The sequence below is a fragment of the Trachypithecus francoisi genome, unplaced genomic scaffold (genome assembly GCF_009764315.1).
Source record: "Trachypithecus francoisi isolate TF-2019V2 unplaced genomic scaffold, Tfra_2.0 Lachesis_group7, whole genome shotgun sequence".
Classification (NCBI taxonomy): Eukaryota; Metazoa; Chordata; class Mammalia; order Primates; family Cercopithecidae; genus Trachypithecus; species Trachypithecus francoisi.
The window spans coordinates 71,294,370-71,320,806 of NW_022681472.1; the positions used below are offsets into that span (position 1 = coordinate 71,294,370).

At 44.6% G+C, this 26,437-nt stretch overlaps 1 long non-coding RNA gene across 1 annotated transcript; it reads right to left on the reverse strand.

Annotated features, from left to right (window-relative positions):
• Positions 1-6,254: 6,254 nt before the first annotated feature.
• LOC117079479 lies at positions 6,255-26,139 on the reverse strand. Its single transcript, XR_004435470.1, has 2 exons — positions 26,090-26,139; positions 6,255-6,518 (listed from the first exon to the last, which is right to left on the reverse strand). It is a non-coding gene; the product is annotated as an uncharacterized LOC117079479 (long non-coding RNA).
• Positions 26,140-26,437: the final 298 nt, after the last annotated feature.

The window sequence follows — 26,437 nt, forward strand, 5'->3', positions numbered from 1 at the left end:
GGACTAAGTTGTGTTTCCCCAAATTCATATGTTGAGCTCAAACCCCCATGTCATGTTATTTGGAGATGGGGCCTTTGGGAGATCATTAGGTTTAGATATGGATTTTATGATAGGATTAGTGACCTTATAAGAGGAGACACCAGAGCTCTCATGCACTCTGTCTCTCTGAGAGGACACGATGAGAAGGCACCATCTACAAGCCAGGAATAGAGTCCTCATCAAGAACAGAATCAGCTGGCACCTTGATCTCAGACTTCTAGCCTCCAGAACTGTGAGAAAATAAATGTCTGTTGTTTAAGCCACTCACTCTGTAGTATCCGTGATGGCAGCCCCAGCAGACATGCTCACCTCCACATTGGTATCAGGCACCCTTCTCTTATTTCCTCTCCAGAAGCACTTCCTGGATTGTTCGTGATTGGCTCTCTCTTTGTATCTCCCACCAGGCTGTGACCTCTATGAGGGCAGGGAGCTTGTCTAACTTGTCGGCTTTTTAAAAATCTCCAGTGCTTAGCCCAGCAACATATAGTTAGTGCTCAATAAATATTTATTGAATAAGTGCTCCAAATTTGTCATTTCATATGACATCTCAAAGAATACATGAAAATAAAATATTAGCTAACTCTAACTTGGCTACAGAAATAACTCACATCCTTTTGCAAAGTTTGCTTTTTCTCTATCAATTAAAATAATTGATTTGGAGGACATTTTTTAATTTACTGTTTATAAACACAATATGGAGCTTGCAAACTAAACCAACTTCCTGATATAATATTTTGTCTGATGATCCAGAACAACCTGATCTCTCGAACCTCCAAGTGGCTTTCCATATCCTTTATAAGGACTCTCCATTCATTTGTGTAGACTTTTTTTTTTTCTTTTTTTGAGGCAGAGTTTCACTCTTGTCACCCAGGCTGGAGTGCAGTGACGTGATCTCGGCTCACTGTAACCTCCGCCTCCCGGGTTCGAGCAATTCTGCCTCAGCCTCCCAAGTAGCTTGGATTACAGGTACCCACCACCACACCCAGCTAATTGTTGTATTTTTAGTAGAGACGGGGTTTCACCATGTTGGCCAGGGTGGTCTTGAACTCCTGACCTCAGGTGATCCACCCACCTCGGCCTCCCAAACTGCTGGGATTACAGACATGAGCCAACATGCTTGGCCTTGTGTAGACAATTTTTACAGAATCTCCACAGAGTTCTGGAATATTCACTAACATTTACATCATCCTTCTCCATCTCCCATTTTTTTAACTGATGAAGAAACTGAGGCTCAGCAAGCCTAAATGACCTGCCCAAGATCATCAGCCACCAAGAAGAAAAGGCTAGAACGTGGGTCTGCTATGGATGAGAACAGACTTTGTTGAAAGGAAAAAAATGGAAAATATACAGAATTCAGAAATGTCCTGATCTGTAATATAGAATGTGTATTTCTTCCTATTAAGATGGCACACAAGTATAAATATTTTAAAGGCTTTATATAGGAAGGAAGAAAGGGTGGGGAAAGTCCGGTGTTTATTACCAGAAGCTCTCCATCCACATTTAGGTTTGTCAATGTCCATTAAGGATGTCAATGTCCATTCTCTTGCCTTTTACGGATGTCAGCACATGACACTTCCAGCTGGACCAAAATGTCAGCATACTTCACGTGTTAAGTTAATCACTATATAGGTTTCCTTGCAAGGTAAATTGCCAATTTCACTTATAATTTGGATTCCAAGGTGACTTGTTCCATGATTTCTGATCTATGGGATTAACTTGAGGGCAAAATTATATATTTATATTCATAGGTGCCATCTTGATTGAGGGGTGGAAAGTGGAGGTGAGATAAGGAAAGGCAAAAATTCTTCCTTTTTGGTCTGTCATACATACTCTAGTGATCCTTTGTTTCTATATTTGTTTAAGGTCAATAACTGAATTAGCCAAATATTCAGAAGAAGGCATCATGCCCCAAATGTCTCCAGTCACAATGAAGCTCCTGGCTTTCCTTCTGCATGGAACTGGGTTCATTGCCAAACACTCCTGTCAAGTGAGGCGAGGAGGCTTCCTCTTAGCCAAATGCCTCACTCTCTTCTTCAGCTACCTGTCTTGTTTATTTCTTTCCACAGTAAGTCCCAGGAAATAGCTCTCTTGTGTGAAAATTCAGTCTTAAGAGACTCCTCCATTGTTCAATTCAGCCAACAGAAATACTTAACAAGCGTGGGCTAGATTACCTAATTATGGTCATGTTTGAGAAGTGAAGCATACAGATGACCAATAACAATGCGGAACAAGATGAAACTAAATAGTTGAGTAAAATGATGCATGTCAAAAGCTACCAGCATGTAGCCTGGCAGGTTTTCAACATGCCTGTCTGAATTCTAAATGTAGCACACTCAACTCTGTTTCTGCCTCACTTCTTGGTCTCCACCATCTCTTCCTTGGTGATCTCATCCAGGCTGCTGGACTCAAAATGGCCTGAAAGTCTTTATGACTCCCAAATTTACTCTTAACCCTGATCTCCCACTCTGAGCTAGAGACTCATTTGTCCCACTGACTACCTGACATCTCCACTTGTGTCTCTTGCAGGCAGCTATAAATTCAGCGTTTCCAATGGAAAACTCACGATTTCCTGCTCTGCTTCCAAAGATCTGTCCCTCTTCTAGCTCAATACAAGAAACCATCATGAATCCAAAAACCTAGGAGTCATCCTAAGTCATTCCCTTTTGCTCAATCCCTCCCTCCCCCTACCTTTCCAAACACACATCCAATCTGTCACCTAGACCCATAGGCACACTCTTCAAAGGAGGTCGTGAGCTGGATAATTTATATCCATCTCTCTCCTAGGCCTATGGGATTAGGTCACTCTCCTAATCCAGTCACCATTATCTTTCCCTGGACTACTAGAAACAAGCTGAATGGATCTCCCTACTGCCATTCCTGTTTTCCCATGATCCATTCTGCACAAAGCAGCCAGCCAGGGTCATATTTGTGTTTGGAGGGGGCAGGGGGAAGATGCAGAGTCTCACTATGTTACCTAGGGTGATTTCAAACTCCTAGCCTCAGGCAGTCCTTCCACCTCAGCCTCCCAAAGTGCTGGAATTATAGGCATGAGCCACTGTGCCCAGCCATGATGATATTTTAAAACAAACTCAGCTAATCCCTCTCTCCAGTGTAAATAAATCTCAGTGGCTTCCTACTGCACTTAAAATAAAATCCAAACTTGTTCTTCCCCTCCATCATCTAAGGTCATCATCAACCGACCATGGGCTTCTCTCTCTCAGTCATGCACCTCCTTTCTCACTAGCTGTAGCCACGTTGGTCTTCTTTCGGTTCTTCAAACACCTCAAGCTTTTTCCAGCTTGCAGCTTTTTGTACTTGCTATTTCCTCTGCCTAGAATACTGATACCAAAGCTCTCCAGCACCTCAAGTAACTGGTTCTTTTGAAGCCTTCAGGTTTTGACTTAAATTTGACCGGCCTTCCCTGGCCTTCTCTGGCCACCTTATTCATAAGGACATCCCAATTTACCCTCAGTTACCTCATTACACCTATTTCCTTCCCAGAACTTCATCACAATCTGATATGATGTGGGCTGTGTATTGACCTGTTGGTTTAGTGTCTTTCTTGCCCAATAGAATGTAACCCCATGAGAGCAGGGCCATATCTGTCTTCTTCATCATGCTATCCTCAGTGTCTGGAACACTTCCTGAAGTATAGTAGAATCCCAATAAATAATTGTTAAATAAATGTATAAATTAATCTATAAATGTTCTCAATGATTATAACTTTATTATTAAAATGAAATAAAATAGAAATGTAAATAACTCTAGGAGTGGTAGAGTAAAATGTGAGGGTATATGGGGCCCCAAACTGCCTATCTTTGTTTGGTTACCACATGCAATATACACATGCAACATCAAAAGCTCTCATCCACCAGACTCCATGAAGAAGGAACTAGTTATAAGCAGAGATGTGTTAGGAGACATAGTTGAGAGGAATTGAGCTTGATTGTGAGCCTGACAGTAGTGGATTATTTGAAGGGCTCGATGTTGGTAAAGTTAGGGAATAGGTGTGTTAGTTTCTTATTGCTACTGTAACAAATTACCACAACCTTTAATAGCTTAAAATACCACAAACGGCCAGGCACGGTGGCTCACACCTATAATCCCAGCACTTTGGAAGAACGAGGCGGGTGGATGACCTGAGGTTAGGAGTTTGAGAACAGCCTGGCCAACATGGCGAAAACCCATCTCTACTAAAAATACAAAACTTAGCCGGGCATGGTGGCTGGCACCTGTAATCCCAGCTATGTGGGAGGCTGAGGTAGGAGAATCGCTTGAACCTGGGAGGCGGAGGTTGCTGAGAGCTGAGATCGCGCCATTGCACTCCAGTCTGGGCAACAGAGCGAGAACGACACTCCATTTCAATAAATAAATAAATATGTAAATAAATAAATAAAATTTAAAAAGCGCAAACTTACTATCTTGTAGTTCTGGGGGTCAGAAGTCTGGAAATGGGTTTTACAGGCTAAAATCAAGATGGCAGCAACGCTGTGGTTTTTTGGGAGACTCCAGGGGAGAATCTGTTTCTTGCCTTTTCCAGCTTCTAGAGGCAGCTTGTATTTCTTGCCTCTTGGTCTATTCCTCCATCTTCAAAGCACATCACTCAGGTCCCTGTTTCCATGGTCCCATCCCTTCTCTGACTTTGACCCTCTTGCCTTCCTTTTACAAGAATCTTGAGACTCCCTGGGCCTGGAGAACCCAAGATAATCTCCCCATCTCAAGACCCTATAGCACACATGCAAAGGCTTTTTTGCAAGGTAGTGTTACCTCTTCACACTCTCAAAAACCTATTGAGGATTTTAAAGAGCTATTGTTTATATAAATTAAATCCTTTGGTTCATCACCGTTTTAGACATGTAAACTGAGAAATTTAAAAAATATTTTATCTATTTTAAACTAATAGCAATAAACCCATTACATGTTAAATTTTTAACATATATTTTACGAAAAATAGCTGTATTTTCCAAAAGAAAACATTGCCAAAAAGAGCGGTTTTGTTTTATATTTTTGTAACTCTCTTAAATGTTTGGCCAAATAACAGACAGCTAGATTTTCAGGTCTGCTTCTGCATTTAATTTATTGTGATATCACATTTGGAAAACTTCATTGTAAACCCAGAAGAGAAGGAGAAGGAGACCTCGTGAACCCCCTGAGAAAACCTCAGGGACCCCTAATGGTCCCAGGACCACACTACCTCCTGTCATTTTCTGCACACACAAGGCTGTTTTTCTAAAGCCTGTGAGTCTCCTTCCCATCCCTTCCTTCACTGGTGAACTTCTGCTTTTCCTTTAAGACTCAGATATGGCTTCTTCCAGAAAGTCTCTCCTGAGCCCTGCAGGCTGCCTTAGGTGCTCTTCCTCAGGTTTATGGCAGCATATTCTCTTTCTTGTTGGCTCTTGCACTCTCTCTGCTCATGTTGCTCTGCACACTGGATTTAATTCTCTGCTTAGGCCTCCATCAACCTAGCACACTGTGAACTACCTGAGGATGAAAACCATATCCTAGTCATCTCTAGGGCCCCATAGATGTGGTATGCTATAAATGTTGATTGAATATAAAGTAAATGAATCCTTTCTACTGGCAAAATGAACACCAGCATGAGGGAACAGAACACAGAGTATTGTATTTCTTGCCTCTTGGTCTACTCCTCCATCTTCAAAGCACATCACTCAGATCCCTGTTTCCATGGCCCCATCCCTTCTCTGACTTTGACCCTCTTGCCTTCCTTTTACAAGAATCTTGAGACTCCCTGGGCCTGGAGAACCCAAGATAATCTCCCCATCTCAAGACCCTATATAGCACACATGCAAATACTTTTTTGCAATATAATGTTACCTCTTCACACTCTCAAAAACCTATTGGTAGGCAGCTCCTGCTGTTACAGGATTTGCTTCTTCTCATCTAGCCCAGTCCCAAGCAAAGGCCTTTATCATTTCTACTGGGTGGCCATGCTAAATGTACACAATGTCTGGTCCTGGAGAATGCTGGGTAGCTGCTGAGCAGAGGAAATGCCCACGGCCTCCTGAGAGTCATGGGTCTCCCTGTCCTGTCAGGTGTTCTGCGGTACTTTGTGGATGCCATGTGAGGATCAAGTGGCACAGGACAAAACACATGTTTAATTCCCCATCTACCTTTCAGTCCTGGCTTAAAGGAGCAAGCACAGAAACATCAAAATCCAACAATGAAGAGTGTTAAAGAAAAACATTATTCAATGATTCTTGTTAAAGCACAGTAAGGCAGACTTTATTCAGGACCATTGCAATAGGTATTGGAACCAACACAACAGGATTCTGCAGCGGGAGAGAGAGATTGAGCTCAACTCTGAATACAGCATGGGCAAGTGGAAGTTCATAGCCAAAGAGCATCCAGTTTTTCAGTAGGTGGAAAATTACTGCGATAACATTGCAGTAAGAAAGATTCTGGCTACACTGACCTACTAGAATTCTTTCTGAAGACAGGCCAAGGTGATCCTTCATTACCTGTGGGAAGGTGGAGGATGAAAAATCTGATCAGATATCAAAAGTGAGCAGATATCAAGAGGATGGATGTTCTTGTTAAACTGATTTAGCAGAGTTCTTGCTAAAACTGGATTTTATAAGGAAGCGCACAGATGGACCTAGCAGAAGCTCAGGAGCCTGACTAAAGTGTGGTCAAGCAAATAATCTTTGTCAAAAGTTAGCCACATGCTTGTAGTTAGAATTTGCATAAGATCTGAATACAATTTCTAGAAAATGTCAGTGAGTTTAACCAGCAATTCTGTTTACTTGCACCCAAACAAATGTGGAAAAGACAGGTAATGCATAATTGCTTTCATTTCATGATTCACATTTGGGTCCATATCTATCAAGTTCAATGAGTGGACTTCTCCCCCATCAAAGGGCATTTTGATTGCTTCAACTTCATGGCTCAAAATCCACGTAATTCCCAAGAAATGGAAGATTCAGCCATGTCAGGCCTCACACAAAAAGGTAGCCTAAGTAACCATTCACAACTAAGAAACTCCTCATGTACCTGTCTGCCTACTAAGCTATCAAAACACTAAATTAGATGCATACAATTATAAAGTATATTCCAGGGCATAAAAGGGTTGGCAGAGGATCAATGCCAGGTGTAGCAACCACCAAAAATGCAACCCCTAACTGGGAAGTGTAATTGACCAAGGGACTCAGCTCTGAAATCCACTGCTGCATTTGTGTTGAGATCATGCTTCTCATGGGCTGTTCTGGTATCAGGAATACCACGGCCAATCTATTTCTTGGAGACACCAAACTCCTATGATAGCTAACTGTGGTTCTGAGATTCACCAGCAGCCTTAATGGGCCTTCCTTAGGCTGCACAGCTACGTAGGATGCTTCCACCTGACTTTCCTCCCGTCTCCTTCACCTGTGGGCAAACTTTGTTTCATCGTCTGTCAACTTCCCCAAGATGTTCCACCTCCCTCTCCATTTTTTCTAACACAGGACTTTCCCCTAAGAAAATTCTTGCACATTTAATCCTGTCTTGGCATCTGCTTCTTGGGAAATCTGGACTAATATGCCAGGCAGGATCGGGTACCATGTTTGGGAAAGAAAAACAAACTGAAAAATTGTCACAGCTTCATCCCTTTTTAGTCGTGTCAAGCTACTTCTACACACCTCATTTCCTCATCTGCCAAATGAATTAGCTGGATTAGGTATCTATAAAGTCTCTTCCAGCTTCAACCTCTTGGATTCTAGAGCTCCCATTCTGCCATTTATGACCACAGGTTACCAGCGTCCTAGGAGACAGTGTCTCTCAGCACAGTTGGCTTACTCTACTTACTGAGTCTCAGGTGAGGAGTTACATTTCCATACGCTGCTCTTGGACAAGAGAAAGCTGTGAGTAGCCAAAAACTCAGCAAGTAGAGTAAGGGCATCCCTGGCTAGGCTCCCACAGAGAATCGAGTGAGTGGAACACACCTTTTATAGTCCAAGTTGCAGTATTAGAGCCTCAAGGCCAAGAGCTCACCTTGAAACCAGAGCCAAGGTATACTAGCCAGCTTGAAGAGATCCTACCACATCAGGAGGAGATAGTGCGCTCTCTTCCAAGCCCCCTAAACTCTGTGTCAGACCTGTCTCAAGGCACTTGGCACATGGACCTAACAAGCACCTTGGAGTCTGACACATGAAAGTTCAAATCATTGGTGAGCCAGTGAGAAGTTACGTCAGTTAAGATTAGGTATGGCTACCTGTGAAGGAAACTCAAATTAACAATGGCTTAAAGACACTCTATTTATTCTCTCACAAAAAAAGAAGTCCAGTGGTAGACAGTTCAGAGCTGAGAGAGTGGCTCCCCAAAGTCAACAAGGACCTAGATTCCATTCATCTTTCCACTCCACTATCTTTTGATTCAAGATGACTGCTAGAGCCCCAGCCATCACATCCATGTTCCAAACCACAGGATGGAGGACAGAAGAAGGGACCTCCTTTCTTCCTTTCAACACATTTCCCACATTTTTCACCAACACTTCCACTTTATCTTATTGGCCAAAACATAGTCAGGTAGCTTTACCCATCTACAAGGAAGGCTGGAGAATGTAGTCTGTTAGCTGATGGCAATCTGCTCAGCTGAAAATCAGGGTCCTTATGGCCAAGAAAGAAGTGGAGCTGAATATGAGGAGGTAACTAGTTGTTTCCATTAGAGACTAACAGGAAAAACAAACCTGGCGGGAGTGAAGACAGAGGGCTCGCACAGCAGGGGGATGAATCAGGCATGGAGAAGATGGGTCTCTCACCATCCATGGGGTCATAGTGTGCATATGCCTCAAATTTTTATCATAGCCAAAAATAAAAACAAAAAATTGGCAATATTTAACCCTATCTAAAAATACACACATGACTTACATTGTACTACCTATACAGCTAACTCAAGTCCCATATTATTTTATGCCGTTACGATTCAGACACTTGTGTGTGTGTGTGTGTGTGTGTGTGTGTAGTGCAGTGGCACAATCTCAACTTACTGCAATCTCCGCCTCCCTGGTTCAAGCGATTCTCATGCCTCAGCCTCCAAGCCTCTGGAGTAGCGGGGATTACAGGTGCCTGCCACCATGCCCTGATAATTTTTGTATTTTTAATAGAGATGGGGTTTCACCATGCTGGCCAGGCTGATGATTCAGACACATTTTTTAAATGCTTTCTCTGAGAGTCAAGATTTAAAGTTGTGGCACGAGTTGAGGTAGATCTGTGATTTTAAAAGTAGATCATGCCTCCCTACCACTTTCGCCAGGAAGTGTGATGCTGTTGGCATTCAGATTCCCTGGCACTCATGTTTTTCACCTGCCAAATGAAGACAGTAATGCCTACTAGGATTGGCTATCATCGGGATGCAAAGTAAAGCCTGAAAAGCATCCAGTCTAGAGTCTTGTTCATGATAAAAGCTCAATAAAGGCTACGGTTATTTGTGGTCTCCACTGCTAGCAGGAGGTTTCCAGAGAAGAAGCATCTGTCTTCTTCCTCTTTGCATCTCCTCCTTTTTTCTTTTACATTTATTGAATTATGGGATTTCAAAAAATTGTTTTTCCATTAAAAAGCCTAATTGTGTTCTACTGAACATTTGTAATGCTATATGCAGAAATAAATTATTTTAACAAAATTCAAACAGGTTTGAAAATAGAGACTATCAGAATAGTCATCTGTGTGTTCGCTTATTCAATATTTATTTAAGGACCAAGCATTGAGGATATGAAGATGAAAATGACATAGTTCTGTATTCAAGATAATCAATGTAAGAGGAGAACAGAACAAATTATAAGATGCAATAAGAACTACAGTGAAGATGCGTAGTTACTGATGTCGGCAGGAGGGGTCAGCTATGCCCAGGAGAATCAGAGCCTTACAGAAGACGTGAAATTTGAGTTGGCGTTTTGAGGGATGAATAGGAATTTACTAGGTGAAGGGAAAGATTAGTTACTAATTTTAAATATTATATCTAGAAATCATGAATAAGCAGGAGAGAAAGTTTGGTTAATGTGTGAATCAGCAGATGAAGAGAAATAAATCTTATAATAAAGAGATTCTTTTTTTTTTTTTTTTTTTTTGAGACGGAGTCTCGCTCTGTCGTCCGGGCTGGAGTGCAGTGGCCGCTTCTCAGCTCACTGCAAGCTCCGCCTCCCGGGTTCATGCCATTCTCCTGCCTCAGCCTCCTGAGTAGCTGGGACTACAGGCGCCCGCCACCTCGCCCGGCTAGTTTTTTGTATTTTTTAGTAGAGACGGGGTTTCACCGTGTTAGCCAGGATGGTCTCGATCTCCTGACCTCGTGATCCGCCCGTCTCGGCCTCCCAAAGTGCTGGGATTACAGGCTTGAGCCACCGCACCCGGCTGAGATATTTTGATTTAGAACAGTACAGACATGGGAATTATGACCTCTCTCTCTCTCTCTCTCTCTATATATATATATATAATATATACACACACATATATACACACATACACACACACACACACATATATACGTATATCTCCAAAGTCAGGTTAGTGATGCTGAAGGCAGTTTGCCCCTCACTAGGAAACACCATGAAGGCTGGATTATTATATGTGTGGCCTGAGAATTTGCTGGTAGAGTGAGAAGGCCCATGTCATAAGAAGATTCACAACTAAAACCTCTTCCAATTGCAGGTATCAGAGATCCATATATGAGCCCAGCTTCAGCAACGACCTGGTGGCAAGGAAGAAGAGTCCTCAACACAGACATCATAGGCGAACTCTTCCAGAATGAGATCAACAGGATCAGAAATGCCCCTCCACTTCTATGAAGCCCCACAGTTAAGAACACTGAATTGGAGTAAGGAATTAATGGGAGGAGACCTGTGAAAACTCCTATACGCTGCTTGAGAAGAATAGCAGACCAACTAATTAACTCATCCAGTAATTTGTCATATTAAATTATCACAGCAATTTGTGAGAAGCGGGGAGTTTCTCTGGGAAATAGGATCCAGGTCAGTGCCTTCTTACAGTGCTAAACCACTGCAGTGTACGAAAACCTTTCCAGGGTGGCCCATGTGCAATGAAGATGGTGCATTGGGGTCCAGAAAGCACCCTTCTTCTAATACAGGGCTTGCCAAACTTGAAGTTACAAACACTTAGGAGATCTTAAAAGTCTATTATCGCAACAAGCTTTTTAAAAACATGAAATAGAATAGAATGGGACAGAATGGAACCCAATGAATGGATGAAAGAATAGAATAGAATAGAATAGAATGGAACGGAACGGAACGGAATGGAACAGGCTAGAGTGCATTACACTAGTAGAGTTAATATAGTTTTGTAAAACATCGTAAAACTATGCATACATGTGCATGCACACACACACATACACACACACAGACAATCTGGCTTTTTATTTAAATGTATGTTTATTGGTTGCAGGCCAAAACCCCACTATCCTAGCACGCCCGTTACCCTAGTGTGCCTTCCCAAACTGAAAGACTGAAAAACTTAAAGTGGTATTTCCCATCATCTCTTGCAGTTACAATTCAAATAGGATGTAGGTTGGCCAAACATAAACAATTGCATGAGATTCAGAAAGTGTGACGAAGGTAAAAGTCTCTACTTGGGTCCGTCCAATGCTGCTGTTGACCGGCTGGTTCACAAGGGCCCTGGGTTTTCCTGCAGTAACAGTGGCAGAGGTCCCAGTGTCCAGTTGCTGATTTCATGGTAGAGTAGGGGGTCTGTGTTCTGCGAAAGTGGACCTGGCAGCTGCAGCACTCTTCTGGAGGCAATGGCTGCCGTGGCCTTCTCCCCAGCCATGGATCACAGCGGGGACGTTGTATTCCTGGATGTACCATTTGCCATGTCTGCTTCCTGATTTTCCCGCTTCAGGATTGTGGCAGTGGCGACAGCTCCCCAAGTGGGCTGACGCTGTGGCGCTGTTCTGGAAGTCACTCTGGAACACCCAGCCCACTCCTCCAGCCTTCCCAGGATTTCATGAGTGCCTAACTCTCTTCCTGATTAAAAATTGCTAGAGTTGTTTCTGTTGGCTGCAACTAAACCCTGTTGGGTAATAGAAAAACAGATATGGAGGGTCATCAAATGATGCACCCAAGTCTCCTCTCTAAATTAGAGTCGAATTAACGGCAAGGTTGGAACTGAAACCCTGTTCTTGGAACACTGAGTCCTCGGTGAGGTTTGGGGTCCCCTCAGCTGCATTTGTGCAGGAATGGAAAAAGAGGATGATATTAAACCTAAGGAAGGGGCTTAGGTTTCAGATGAAGTTTGTGCTCAAATCTCACTCTCAAGGTCCTCCTCTCCTCCAGAGTTACTGACTAAGGAAGCAGTCACAGAAGGAACAAACACCAAATGATAAGAAAAACATTATTATTTTACAAGCAGCACAAGCCCCTGGCACTCCCATGATGCAGACGACCTACATGATCTGCAGAGGTGCATGGACTTGGCCTTTCTCCCACTCGAACACAGATGGTAAGATCTGAACAGCAGACCCCACGCTTCTGACGCAAGCAGTCAAATAGATGAGGCTGACCAACCTGTAACAGGGACCGTCAGGGATGGTTACTGTACTGGAGTCAGAGGACTTAAAGTAGGAGACTTAGGAAGCAGGCAGAGAGAGGACAGGGAATAGGTTCCATCAAGGCTTCAGCCTCTGTCTACCCAGATTGGAGGCACTTTCTCTTGTATTGGGATGAAGCTAAGAAATGGAGGGTGAGAGGCTGAGCACAGTGGCCATGCCTGTAATTCCAGCACTTTGGGAAGCTGAGGCAGGAGGATCACCTGAGGTCAGGAGTTCTAGATCAGCCTGGCCAATATGGTGAAACCCTGTCTCTACTAAAAATACAAAAAAATTAGCCGGGCTTAATGGTGGGCACCTGTAATCCCAGCTACTCAGGAGGCTGAGGCAGGAGAATTGCTTGAACCCAGGAGGCAGAGGTCGCATTGAGCCAAGATCCCGCCATTGCACTCCAGCCTGGACAACAAAAGTTAAACTCTGAAGAAACAAAGAGGGAGAGAGAGAGAGAGAGAGAGAGAGAGAGAGAGAGAGAGAGAGAGAGAAGAGAGAGAGAGAGAGAGAGAGGAGAGAGAGAGAGAGAAAGAAAGAGGAAAGGAGGGGAAGGAAGGAAGGAAGGGAGGGAGGGAGGAGGGAGGGAGGGAGGGAGGGAGGGAGGGAACGGCGAGATCAACAGAAAGGATGGAAAATTCTTCAACTCCGTTAGGCAGAGGTGAGAATACAGAAAGAAGATCCTAAACATTCCCCTCCGGCTACAGAAAGCTGACCTGAGGCAGAATTGAGGGTCCTAGAGTCTAGGGTGTCTGGACAATCAGGAAAACATGAGGGGACCATGTCTTAGAAGAATTAGGAAAGAATTCGAGGAAAGAAAGGCCAACAGAAAGATGCAAGACATTAGAGAGATCTTATGCCCTCTTTCATTCTTTTCTCAAAAGTCTTTCCGAATTTAGAGAGGTTTATTTTGTTTTTTTGTTTGTTTGTTTTGTTTTTGAGATGGAGTCTCACTCTGTCGCCCAGGCTGGAGTACAGTGGCACAATCTCCACTCACTGCATCCACTGTCTCCCAGGTTCAAGCGATTCTCTTGCTCAGCCTCCCCAGTATTGGGAATACAAGTGTGCACCACCACATCCAGCTAATTTTTTTTGTATTTTTAGTAGAGATGAGGTTTCACCGTCTTGGCAAGGCTGGCCTCGAACTCCTGACCTCAGGTGATCCACACACCTTGGCCTCCCAAAGTGCTGGATTACAGGTGTGAGCCACTGAGGCCGGCCCAAAATTTAGAGCTCTTATGTGAACTTAGCTGTAATTGCTCATAAATGCGTAGGTGACCGTCTCCTGTAGATTGAGGCTGAAGGAGGCAAAACTCGCTCACCTGTTACTGGGCCAGCATAGCTCCATTCCCTTCTAAGAGAGACTTTTTAATAAGTTGGCATTCATCTTACTCTGGTGAGTTTATTTTATCACAGACTCTCTGAGAAGAAAAAAAAAAAAAAACATTGCAACTTACCACAATAAAGTAAATATCACAAGATAAATGACAATGTTGGAATGGAAACCACTTAGGGACTCAGAACGGTCAGATGCAAACAGTTTCAAGACTATTAGCTGTTAAAGGTTATGCCTTATGTCACCCAAAAGGGTTTTCCCCTAGATTTATAGCACAAACTCATGGAAGATTTATTGCCATCTTAATTTTTCCCCCATTTTAACTTTACGAACAGTCAGCCTGGAATTCCTCCTAAGTCATTTAGAAATGAGGAGCTGCTGGTTCTTAAGAAATGTTTTGTGGCACATTTTCTGCAACTTTAATGTCTTTCTTATGAATTCGATTATGATCAAATCATCTCATGTGCCTCTCCAGATTCACCCTCTGCCCTTTGCCACCCACCCTGTTCTCTGTCCCAGGAAGCTGGCCTTTAAGAGCCACAGAACAAAGTCTCTTGCCTTTGGCTTTCAGATGGGTACAGCCACAAGGGGGAATGACCAGAGACTAGCGAAAGGGAAGAGATGGGCTTGGGCTGTTGGTTCCCCCAGATCCTTTCTGCATGCTCCACGGTTGGCTACAGCCTTGGCAAGGTCTCAGTTTCTCTCAGGCTGCCTTCTCACAATACTCTCTGCCTCCAAGTTCCAGTAACCACTCCGTCCCAGTGATAGAGTGTACATTTGCTCACAATACTGACTCTCTCTCAGGGCCCACCCCACTTATTGTGGCTTGGCCATTTGATTTGCTATAGTCCATGGAATGTTAGCGGGCATGACATCTATCTCACGGGAACAAGAAGCTTTAATGTGCTCTTGCATGGTGTGGCTCTGCCCCTGGTGCTTCTGACCTCTATCATGAGAAGAGCATGTCCCAACGTGAGACCACCGTGAGCCTGCGCCTTTAAATGAGAAGGCATGTCGGGCCCAGCTAAGCCCAGCAGAGTCCAGCAGAACCACAGCCAAACTACAGCCCTCATGCAACATGCATGAGAAATAATGTTTGTTATCAAAAGCCACTGAAATATTGAGGTTGTTGGTTATGATTACAAAAGTCAACAGATGCAGCCGGGCGCGGTGGCTCAGGCCTATAATCCCAGCACTTTGGGAGACCGAGGCAGGGAGATCATGAGGTCAGGAGATTGAGACCATCCTGGCTAACACGGTGAAACCCTGTCTCTACTAAAAATACAAAAACTTAGCCGGGTGTCGTGGCGGGCGCCTGTAGTCCCAGCTCCTTGGGAGGCTAAGGCAGGAGAATGGCTTGAACCCGGGAGGCAGAGCTTGCAGTGAGCTGAGATCGTGCCACTGCACTCCAGCCTGGGCGACAGAGCGAGACTTCGTCTCAAAAAAAAAGAAAACAAAAAAGAACGAAACAGATGCACTCCCAGTGCCTCTTCAAGACCTAGGGGTACCTCTGACATCTACTGCTACTAGGCACAGAGTTTTGCTATATGCCTTGTGGGTTCTCTACTCCCTTCCCAAACCTGTATGAATGGTTCCTGTATTAAAGACTCTTCAATATATCCAATTCAATTCAATTATGTCACCTGCTTCTCGTTGAGACTGTGACTGAAACATGTCATGTTTAGAACAGAGAATATTAGAACAAACCGCAAAGAAGTTTAATATAGCGTGATATTGACTGAACTCTCTTTAATAGCAAACAATAACTAGGAGGAACAGGAAGAGGGGGAGGGAGGAAGCAGAGGGAGACAAACAAAAGGAGAGGAAAGAGAAAGACAAGGAGAGGAAAGGAAGAAAAAGAGGAGGAGGAAGAGAAAAAGGAAGACGTGGAAGTATGGAGTGGGAGAGAAGAAAGTAGTTATTGCGGGCTTACGATGTGCAGACCTTGTGAAAAGAACTTAAAGATAATCTTGACTATCGTAAAAAAATAATTGAATTGTTCATTTTTAAATGATTAAAAAGTCTAACTGAGTTGTTGAAAACACAAAAGATCAATGCTTGAGGGGATAGATACCCCATTTACCCTGATGTGATTATTATGCTTTGCATGTCTGTATCAAAATATCTCTTGGAACCCATAAATATATGCACCCACAAAAATTAAAAATTAAATAAAAGGTGATCTCATTCTATTCTTACAACAACCCTAGTACTATTAATTATGTGCACTTTGTAAATGAAGAAATAAGATAAAAAGAAGGTGGGGTGTTTTCTCAAGGTCACCCTCAGAAATGTCCAGAAAAACTGCTTTACAGCCTCAAGAAAGAGAGAACACAAAGTGGGTGGTAGGAAGGCCTCGTGGTGATAACATCTTCGAGGGCCATGAGGGGTGACAGAGTGATGCTAGTTATTCAAAACTCTTGGACAACATATGCCAGGAAATCTTGCTGGCCAATGGAAATACATCAACAACTACAGCTTGCAAAACACCAACAGGCTCTAAGTAGCTCCAGAGTTCATTTGAATTCTGTGCTTTTTTAAAAAGAAGTTCCATTAAATGGCCACGATCAGCTTCTCTGATGCTGGGATTATGCACTGTAGTGCAAAATAAAGTCAATTATGGGGCTCTCCTACGAGTGAGGAACTAACATGCAAGTTCCCATTTTCTCTTGGGCTTTATTTCTGTTTCAAGATTGTCAAGTGAAAGTGATCATTACAAAGACGACTCTACCTTGCACTGATTTTTCACACCAGTCACCTGTTGTTCATTCACAGGTCTTGCATGGAGGTCGATCTCTACAAATGCATGCAGATGTGCTATGATTCAATTCTAATGAGCCTTTCAGAGGAAGCCACACACAACTCCACTTTTACCACTTTTACCACTTACCAAAATGACCAACACACATCATTTCTCTTAACTGTTTTATGCAAACTTAATACATATGCTGAAAAGTAAGAAAAATATAACTCAGATTCAGAAAGAGGGGAAGCAAAGTAAAGTTTATTGACTGATTAATAGGTTCAGCTCTCTATCTACAATCTCCTTTGAGAGGAAGATATCACTACTCTCATTTTATCAATGAATAAACAAGATCTCAGAGGCTGAATGTAATACCTGAGTATCAACTTGATTAAAGGATGCAAAGTATTGTTCCTGGGTGTGTCTGTGAAGGAGCTGCCAAAGGAGATTCATATTTGAGTCAGTGAACTGGGCAAGGCAGACCCACCCTAAATCTGGGTTGTCACAATCTAATCAGCTGCCAGCACAACCAGAGCAGTAGAACGCAGAAAGAATAGACTGGTTAGGCCGGGCGCGGTGGCTCAAGCCTGTAATCCCAGCACTTTGGGAGGCCGAGACGGGCGGATCACGAGGTCAGGAGATCGAGACCATCCTGGCTAACACGGTGAAACCCCATCTCTACTAAAAATACAAAAAACTAGCCGGGCGAGGTGGCGGGCGCCTGTAGTCCCAGCTACTCAGGAGGCTGAGGCAGGAGAATGGCGTGAACCCAGGAGGCGGAGCTTGCAGTGAGCTGAGATCCGGCCACTGCACTCCAGCCTGGGTGACAGAGTGAGACTCCGTCTCAAAAAAAAAAAAAAAAAAGAATAGACTGGTTAAGTCTTCTGGCCTCCATCTTTCTCCTGTGCTGCATGCTTCCTGTCCTTGAACATCAGACACCATCTTCTTCAGCTTTTGGATTCTTGGACTTACATCAGTGATTTGCCAGGGACTCTTGAGCTTTTGGCCACAGAGTGAAGGCTGCACTGTCAGCTTCCCTACTTTTGAGGTTTTGGGGACACAAAACCAGGTTTTGGCTTCCCAGCTCCTCAGCTTGCAGATGGCCTATGGTTGGACTTCACCTTGTGATCATGTGAGTCAATTCTAATAAATTTCCCTTCATATATACATCTATGCTATTAGTTCTGTCCCTCTAGAGAACCCTGACTAATACACTGAGTAAGCCCAGGGTAACATAGCTGCTTCATGGCAGAAGCCAGGTCCTAACAGACTCTTGCAGGCTGTCTTCCTACTGTGTGCTCCTGTTCCAGCACAGACCTGGCATGGGCCCATCATGTGCCAGCCACGCCCAAGGCCAAAATCGTCTTAGGGAATGGTGAAGCCCTGAGAATATATGCTAGCTGTCTGTGGTCAACCATGTTGATATTCAAAAGCATGCAAAGCCCTTCTTAGGGAAAGATTTGTTTATCTCCCTGTTGGCAGCAACCTTGGTTGGACAACTTGATTTTGCCAGAGAAACATGAACAGAAACATGTGGGCTATTTCCAAGTAGAGCCTTTAAAAGCCAGCTCAGAGCTCTTCATGTTCTCTTTTCCTTTCACTACAAGTAACGTGTCACTCAAGGTAGAGGCTGTTCCAACAGCCTGGGTCATGGAGTGAAACCCTCACCATGGATATGAATCATGAGTGCAAGATAAACCCTTAGACTGGTAGGTCACTGACATGGGGTCCTCCATCACCACAGTGTCACCTAGCTGGGGTTCAGGGTTCTGAAGCCCCAAGGGGCACATCCACTGCCCGATGTTTGTATCTTTTTAAATTTCTGACAAATACCAGAGTGGGGAAAGAACAAGTTGGGTTTGAATCCTGACCTTGCCCTTTAGAACCTGAAAATGAGCCATCTTGTGCCATCTTTCTGCACCTTCATTTCCCCATCAGTAAAAATAAAAATCATAATGCCTACCACTCTGATATGGTTTGGCTGTGTCCCCACCCAAATCTCATCTTGAATTGCAGCTCCCACGATTCCCATGTGTCATGGGAGGAATCCGGTGAGAGGTAATTGGATCACGGGGGCAGGTCTTTCCTGTGCTGTTCTCATGATAGTGAATAAGTCTCATGAGATCTGATGGATTTATAAAGAGAAGTTCCCCTGCACAAGTTCTCTCTTGCCCTCCGCCATGTAAGAAGCCCCTTTGATCTTCCTTTATCTTCTGCCATGATTGTGAGACCTTCCCAGCCATACAGAACTGTGAGTCCATTAAGCCTTTTTTTCTTTATAAATTAGTCAGTCCTGGGTATGTCTTTATTAGCAGCGTGAGAACAGATATACTTGAGGTGGAAGGGAAATGAGATGCCGAGGCCCTCACTCTGTTTCTGGTACTCCATAAGCACACCTCAGCCTTTCTCTATCTTCTCCCAGTTCTCACCCTCTTTCTCCATTCCCTGTGAGCCCTGTCCCATCCTTAAGGATGTGTGTCCAGGCCACCTCCTGCCTGTCTCCACACTTCTGCACTTTCTCTTCTGTTGCCCTTCTCTCTTCCCAGCACCCGGCTGTCCCCCTGCATGCACACTCAGATCTTCATCTTCCTTCTGATGCTTTCACCTCCTCCTGCCTCCAGCAACTACAACTGCCTCACTTGAGAGCCTCGACCTCCTTCCCTGCATCAGTAATCGTCAGTGATTTGTTGAGCACAGCTGGATTTTCTAAGCCAATGGTTAATTGCAGGGAGCTGAGGGTGACCCAATGGCAGTTTCAAGTATTTGGAGTGTGAAGTAATGAAGACGCTGGTGAGCAGACCAGCTGAAAATCAGCAAACAGGCCCCCTGAACAGCTTCCAAGGGTTCTGATGAAAGTGGCTGTCTTTCCCCAGCTGGCGAGGCTTGTGCTTGAGCCGGAAGCAGACAAGAGTCAGAGACCACCCCAGGGAGATGTACAGTGGGAAGACTGTGTCCTCAGACCTGCAGAAGGATTTTGATAACTTCTCCAGTTACCATGGCAGCTGGGCTCACAAAGGATTACACATGAACTAAGCAGCAAAATCTTTAATGAAGTGGTGACCTCAAGAGCCTAGGTCTCCCCTCACCAGCAACAGTGGCCCCTCGATCCTCATCTCTGCTAATGAGGGACTCACTAACACCCCTCACACAGAGGACAGTCTGTACCGCCCCGAAGATGAAGGGGACACCCAAACACATATGTCATGACCTCAGCTCAGGGTTGTGAAAACCGTGAGAACAGTCCATCTGTGCCCCCTACCGTCTCTTTCTTTGCCTGTCCACAAATCCAGACAAGGGATGGGCAGATAAATACTCCAGGAGGCCACTCTGCAGGCCACTCTGTGGTCCCATGGGTTTATCTGCACTGAGGGAAGTTTCTTGAAAAGTCTTCAATTTTGAAAGTGTAGCATTTTAAGTGCTTACTCTATACAGGCATTGGGGACTAAGCAGTGAAAAAAATCTAAGCACCTACACTCAAGGAGTTTATAGTCAAAGTGACTAAAATGCAAATAAACTAGCTGTTCTAACAGTGAGAAAAGCTTAGGGTTCTGGGAGTTGGGGCGTGATGAAAAATGCGTATCACATGATAGGTGCACAATCAATACTTAAATGAATTTGTTTATTAGAAAAATGATCAATAAATTGAATCAACAACACACAAGGCACCTTCCTACCCCAGAATATTTGTGCTTACTATTCTTTTTTTAAAAAAAATATTTTTTAATTATTTTTTTAGCCCACCTGAATTCACCAGCACTGTCTGAAACATTTTTCCCACAAATACCCTTGTATGAATTTCCTGCTACTGCTGTAATAAATTACCACAGACTTAGAGGCTTCAAACAACACAAATCTATTCTGCAGTTCTGGAGTCTGAAATCTAAGATCAAGGCAGCAGCAGGACTGCATTCCTTCTGGAAGTTGCAGGGGAGCATCTGCTTCCTCAACTTTTCCAGCTCCTAGAGTCCTCCTGCATTCCTTAGTTCCTGGCCCCTTCCTTGCCTCACTCCAACCTCTTGCTTCAGTCATCACATCTCTTACCACTGACTCTAACCTTCTTGCCTCCCTCTTACAAGAAAGGGAAGACATTGGGCCCACCAAGAAAATCCATAATAATCTCCCCATCTCAAATCCTTCATCACATCTCCAAACTTTTACCAGGTAAAGTAGCATATTCACAGGTCTAGGCATTGGGATGTGGATATATTTGCGGGGGGTCACTATTCAGCTTGTCACAACCCTCAGGATGCCTGTCCTTAAATTCTTTCTTTTTTTCTTTTGAGACAGAGTCTCGCTCTGTTGCCCAGGCTGGAGTGAAGTGGTGCAATCTTGGCTCACTGCAACCTCCGCCTCCTGGGTTCAAGCAATTCTCCTGCCTCAGCCTCCCAAGTAGCTGGGATTACAGGTGCCTGCCATCATGCCTGGCTAACTTCTTTGTATTTTTAGTAGAGATGGGGTTTCACCATAATGGCCAGGCTGGTTTTGAACTCCTGACCTCAAGTGATCCACCCCCTCCTTGGCCTCCCAAAGTGCTAGGATTATAGGTGTGAGCCACTGTGCCCAGCCACTCTTCATCTGTAAGGCATTCTCAGTCAATCTAGCATAAAAGAGACACCAGCCATACCCCTGGCACTCCGTCTTCCTTACCCTGCTCAATTTTTCTCCATTTTATTGATTCCCGTCAGAAACACCATGCATCTGCTCATTTATTATTTATTTCCTCCCTCGACTTCACTGGAACGTAAGCTCCAGGAAGGCAAAGAATGTCCTTTGTCCACTCTTACAGCACCAGAGCCCAGAACAGTGCCTGGCACTTAAGTGCTCAATCATATCCGTTAAATAAATGAAAAAATTCAGCCCATAGGTGAGATAGCATTGAAGATGAAAACTCAGCCAGGCAAAGGAGTAGTAGAGAAAAAGGGGTGAAGAGGGCCCCAGGTAAAGAGAAAACATGAACAAAACAAGCAGGTATGGTAAGTTCCAGAAACAGAAAGACGTTTGGTATCAGTCGGCGGTGCTCACTGTTAGTTGCCTGGCCAGAATCCATCCACTTACTCCTCTTCTCATAGAACCCCAATTTTGAGGATATGCCCACCACCCCCATACACACACATCCCACGTCACCCAGCAGAGTCTGCCCCACGTGTTGTTGTTATCACACAGACGCTGGTCCTGTAGGATGTATTTCCTAGGTTCCCATGGCAGCCACTGGTTTGACCCATGGGAGGTGCTGATAAGAGATAGGAGGTAGTATGGACTGAACTGTGTCCCCCCAAAATTCACACATTGAGCCCCTACCCCCACTGTAATGTATTTGGAGACAGGACCTTAAAGGATGAATTAAGGTTCAGTGAGGGTATAAGGGTGGGGCCTTAACCTGATAGGACAGGTGTCCTTGTAAGAAGAGAAAGAGACCCCAGAGTCGTCTCGCTCTGCACACACACAGGAAAGGCCACATGAGGACACAGTGAGCAAGTGGCCGTCGACAAGCCAGGAGGAGAGCCCTCACCGGGAACCAACCCTGCTGACACCCTGATCTTTGACCCATCTCCAGAACTGAGAAAATGAATGTCTGTTGTTGACGCCAGCCACTGTGTGGTATTCTGTTAAGGCAGGGCAAGCTGACAAATCCAGCAAGAGAAGGAAAGAGCCAGGATATCCCCCTCCCTTCTTCCTTGACTCTAGCAGCTCTGTCTGGTGGTGGATCCTGCTTCCCCCTCTCGCCCTTCCCCCACTCCCCTGAGAGGCCCACATGACTCCTGTTCCTGCCAGGTGACTGAGGCCCAATCTTCAATCTTCTGCCTATGTCCTGACAGCTGTGCCTTGCTGCCTGCTAACCTCTGGGTGGCCACAACTTCCCTTGCTGGCTTCTCAGCCCTTTGTGACCTATGTGACCAATTCCCTTCATTCAATCCCCTCTGTATCAAGAACTCACACTGATTCCTGTGTTCCTTGCTGCACCCTGCCTGACCCCTTCTATGGAGCATAAGGTGCCTGAGGGGAAGGCAGCACCAGAGCAGGTTCAAGGGCATGCAGGGGCCAGTTCACCAGACTCCTTGCCCATCTAACTGCAGAGTTGGAATCACACCTAGAGACCAATGAGGAGCCATCCCTGCAGCCTTTTCAGCAGGTGGAGGGACATTTTTAGGGCTCCATTTTAGAAAGATCAAGTCACAATGAGCATCTACCAACAACGCCTGGAGAATAATTCTTTGCAGCCTATATTTTCCACATGGTTTCTCTAACGCTGTATGAACACAGCCCAAGACTTTTTTCCCCAAAAGAAATGATAGTGGACAGAGAACAGAGAAACAACAAAGACTAGAAGGTGAGAGCTGGCCTTGCACCTTCCCTAGAGCTAGGCCTTCTGGCTTCTAAATTATGTCTAACTCCTAAATTGTGTCCAAACTGCAATTTCGGGGGACTACTACTGAAGCAACAGTGTCCCCACTCACACTCATTTCCTTTACAAACCCCAGATTCTTGCATTTAAAAGGGAAGAAGGGGCCAGGCATGGTGGCTCCCGCCTGTAATTCCAGCACTTTGGGAGGCCAAGGCGGGCAGATCACTTGAGATCAGGAGTTCAGGACCAGCCTGGCCAACATGGTGAAAACCCATCTCTCCTAAAAATACAAAACTTAGCCAGGCATGGTGGCGTGTGCCTATAGTCCCCGCTACTTGGGAGGCTGAGGTGGTAGAAATACTTGAACCGGGGAGGCGAAGGTTGCAGTGAATGGAGATAGCACCACTGCACTCCGGCCTGGGCGACAGTGAGACTTCATCTCTAAATAAATAAATAAAAGCAAAGAAGAGTAGGGGCTGAGAAAATGCAAACGAGAAACACCCCAGGCAGCCCTTTGCATATAGGATTTATCAATTCCAAATAAGGGTGTCATATGGGGAATGCCAGCTGGTAGCTGTAATTCAAAGGGCCAGTTTGGTCTGCACCATTAGTCACATGAAGCTAGCAGAAGCCTAATTGTTCTTTGTCATTCTTCAGCAAAACTTCTCTCTCTCTCCATCTTTTAGTTGGTTTGCTTTTCTCCCTTTTTCCCTTCTTTTTCTTCTTCTTCTTTTTTTTTTTTTTAATATTCTTGGAAACCCTTTTCTGCCAATCACTGTCAGCGGCTACTCAGGCCTGAGCAGAGCAGCAGCAGATGCACAATGAGATGTGCAGACTTGGAAATGAGCTGTGGAGGGTGCGTGGGAGGGAGCATACCTCTCATGAGAAAAAGCAGAGAAAACACTCAATGCAAATACAGCCTTAAACAAATTCTAATCTAATAAGAATCATTCTTCAGGTGCATAGGCGGGCAGAAAACAGAAGTAAACACTTCATCATGCAGAACTGATTTCTTTTAAGTAATAATAGAAATGTAATTCTCCAAGAGAAGGTCACTGAGATTCATACATACTGCTAATATATTTAAAGCTGAAGAAAAAAAGACAGCAGTCCCCAAACAGCGGCGCAGAAACTAAATGGAAACAGACAATGTCAGAGCTCAAGGTGAGGCCTCCTGTCCCGAGTGGCCAGGAATCATCAGAGATGCTCTTATGACAGGTATCCTTAATTCTCCAGGTCAGAGGGTCTGGCTGGGCCAGTTAAGGGAGGGGAGACAGGTTTTAAGAACACTGGCCTCTTTTACAAAACAGCAAATATTTCCTAGTGCTTGAGAAATGCCATGTATTTCAGAAAAAGGCTCACAAGGAAATTCAGAAGATTTCTCTCCCGGCATCTCTCACTCATCATCAACCTAGATTCGCCTCTGTTCATCGGTGCATGCAATTGATCCTCTGTCATCTTCACAGTCACCTACATAGAACCACTACACAGGGCCTATGGCTGGGAAGCAGTGTGGGGTGGGGTGGACAGGATGCCATCAGCCTTCCACTTAGGCTCTTGTGGCTAATCTGGGAACATTAAGGTGACATATGTGGTCCTTGAGATACACTTGCAGGACTAGTTTTATAACCTGTTCCAGCATTTCATCATTTTTTAATATAGTGGAGATGACTGGGACTTCTCTTCAACTCTAAGACGGCCTTGGAATTAACGACTTGATGAAGAAAGTCTTCATCCATAAAGCCAGTGTCCCCCAAGGAACAGATAAATCCTGATTCCTTTGATATTTTATGTGCAAGGTTTCAGTTGGATCTCCTTGGAGTGTATGCTTTGGGGTGAGTGGAAAGTCTTCTTTTCTGAAAAAATACACAACCATTGAATTCCAAGGAAAAGAACATTAAAACATTAAGAACAAAAATGATCCTTTTTTAAGCCTCTAGAACTTTATGACAATTTGTCAGACATCAACTGTGCCTGCATGCTCTCGCCCTGTGTGCCTCTGTCTCTCTCTCTGCTCCAGCCTCTCACTCTCTCTGATATATTCTTCCCTCCCCTCTTCACCTGGCCAACTCCTGTTCGTCTTCCAGACCTCACCCCTGAGGAGTCCCTTCCTCAGGGAAGTCCCTACCTTTGTTAATACAACCCTCTATGATACTACCTCACGGCCTCCTACACTCCTCCGTGGTGCCAATCACAATTGCAAATCACGGATGGGTGATGTCATTATTTGTTGAATGCCTGTCTCCCCTCCCTGACTGTGAAAACCATGGGCAGTATGACAGCCCTAAACATGTGCCACTCGGGTCTCCTGCTATAGGGAAGATAAGTGAACAAACGGCCCCAGCTGCTCGACTCTGAACCCACCACAGCAATGTGCCCACACCACGCTTCCCAAGGGCTACTCCCAGCCACTGGCTGAGCCCAGAACTGAATGCAGGCCCTTCTGGCCTCTGGGACTCCTCTGACAAGCTGCCTTACATAGACGGCTCGGTAGTCACCTAACCAAAACCTTCCCAGCATGGGGCTTCAGCCTGAGACCCTTCCTCCCCACCACTCCTTCCTGCTCTGCCTCCTTCACAGGGCAGACTTGCAAGGCCATTCAATGGCTTGTGCCACTTCCTCTGGCTCCCTTCCCTGAGGATCTAAATAGATCCTCAGGATTTGCACTGTTGCAAGCAGCAGTTTCTGCTTATTCCCCTCTGTTTCCTCAGGGCCTGGCACAAAACAGGTGCTCAATTAAGATGTGTAAAATGCATAAATGTTCACAGACATGGCGGAAACCAGTTGAGAGAGGATGGACCAGTCAGAGCAAACATGACTGAGCCTCTGGGAAACTCCTCCAATGGCATTCCCTACAGAATCAATCACAGTGCCCTAATCCTCAGGGTGTTTGTGTTATATGAATGACCACACCTAAAGGAAACAACTGCAGGCCAGGCATGGTGGCTCACTCCTGTAATCCCAGCACTTCATGAGGCCGAGGTGGACAGGTCACTTGAGGCCAGGAGTTCGAGACCAGACTGGCCAAAATGATGAAACTTTGTCTTTAATGAAACTATGAAAATTAGCTAGACGTGCTGGTGCACGCGTGTAATACCAGCTACTCGAGAGGATAAGGCACGAGAATCGCTTGAACTCAGGGGGCAGAGGTTGAGTTGAGATCACACCAGTGCACTCCAGCCTGGGAGACAAAGCCAGATTCTGTCAAAAAAAAAAAAAAAAAGAAAAAAGAAAAGAAAGAAAAAAGAAAACAGCTGTTCTCAACATTGTTAACATCAGCACCAACATAGCTATCTTTTACTGAGCACTTAGTATGTGTTAGGCATTGAACTATACAATTTACAAGCATTCATTTGTCTGATTCGAATAGTTTGAGTTTTCTTGTGTTGACAAAAAACAACAACAACAACAAAAAAAAAAACAAATCTTTGTGGCTTAAAACGCT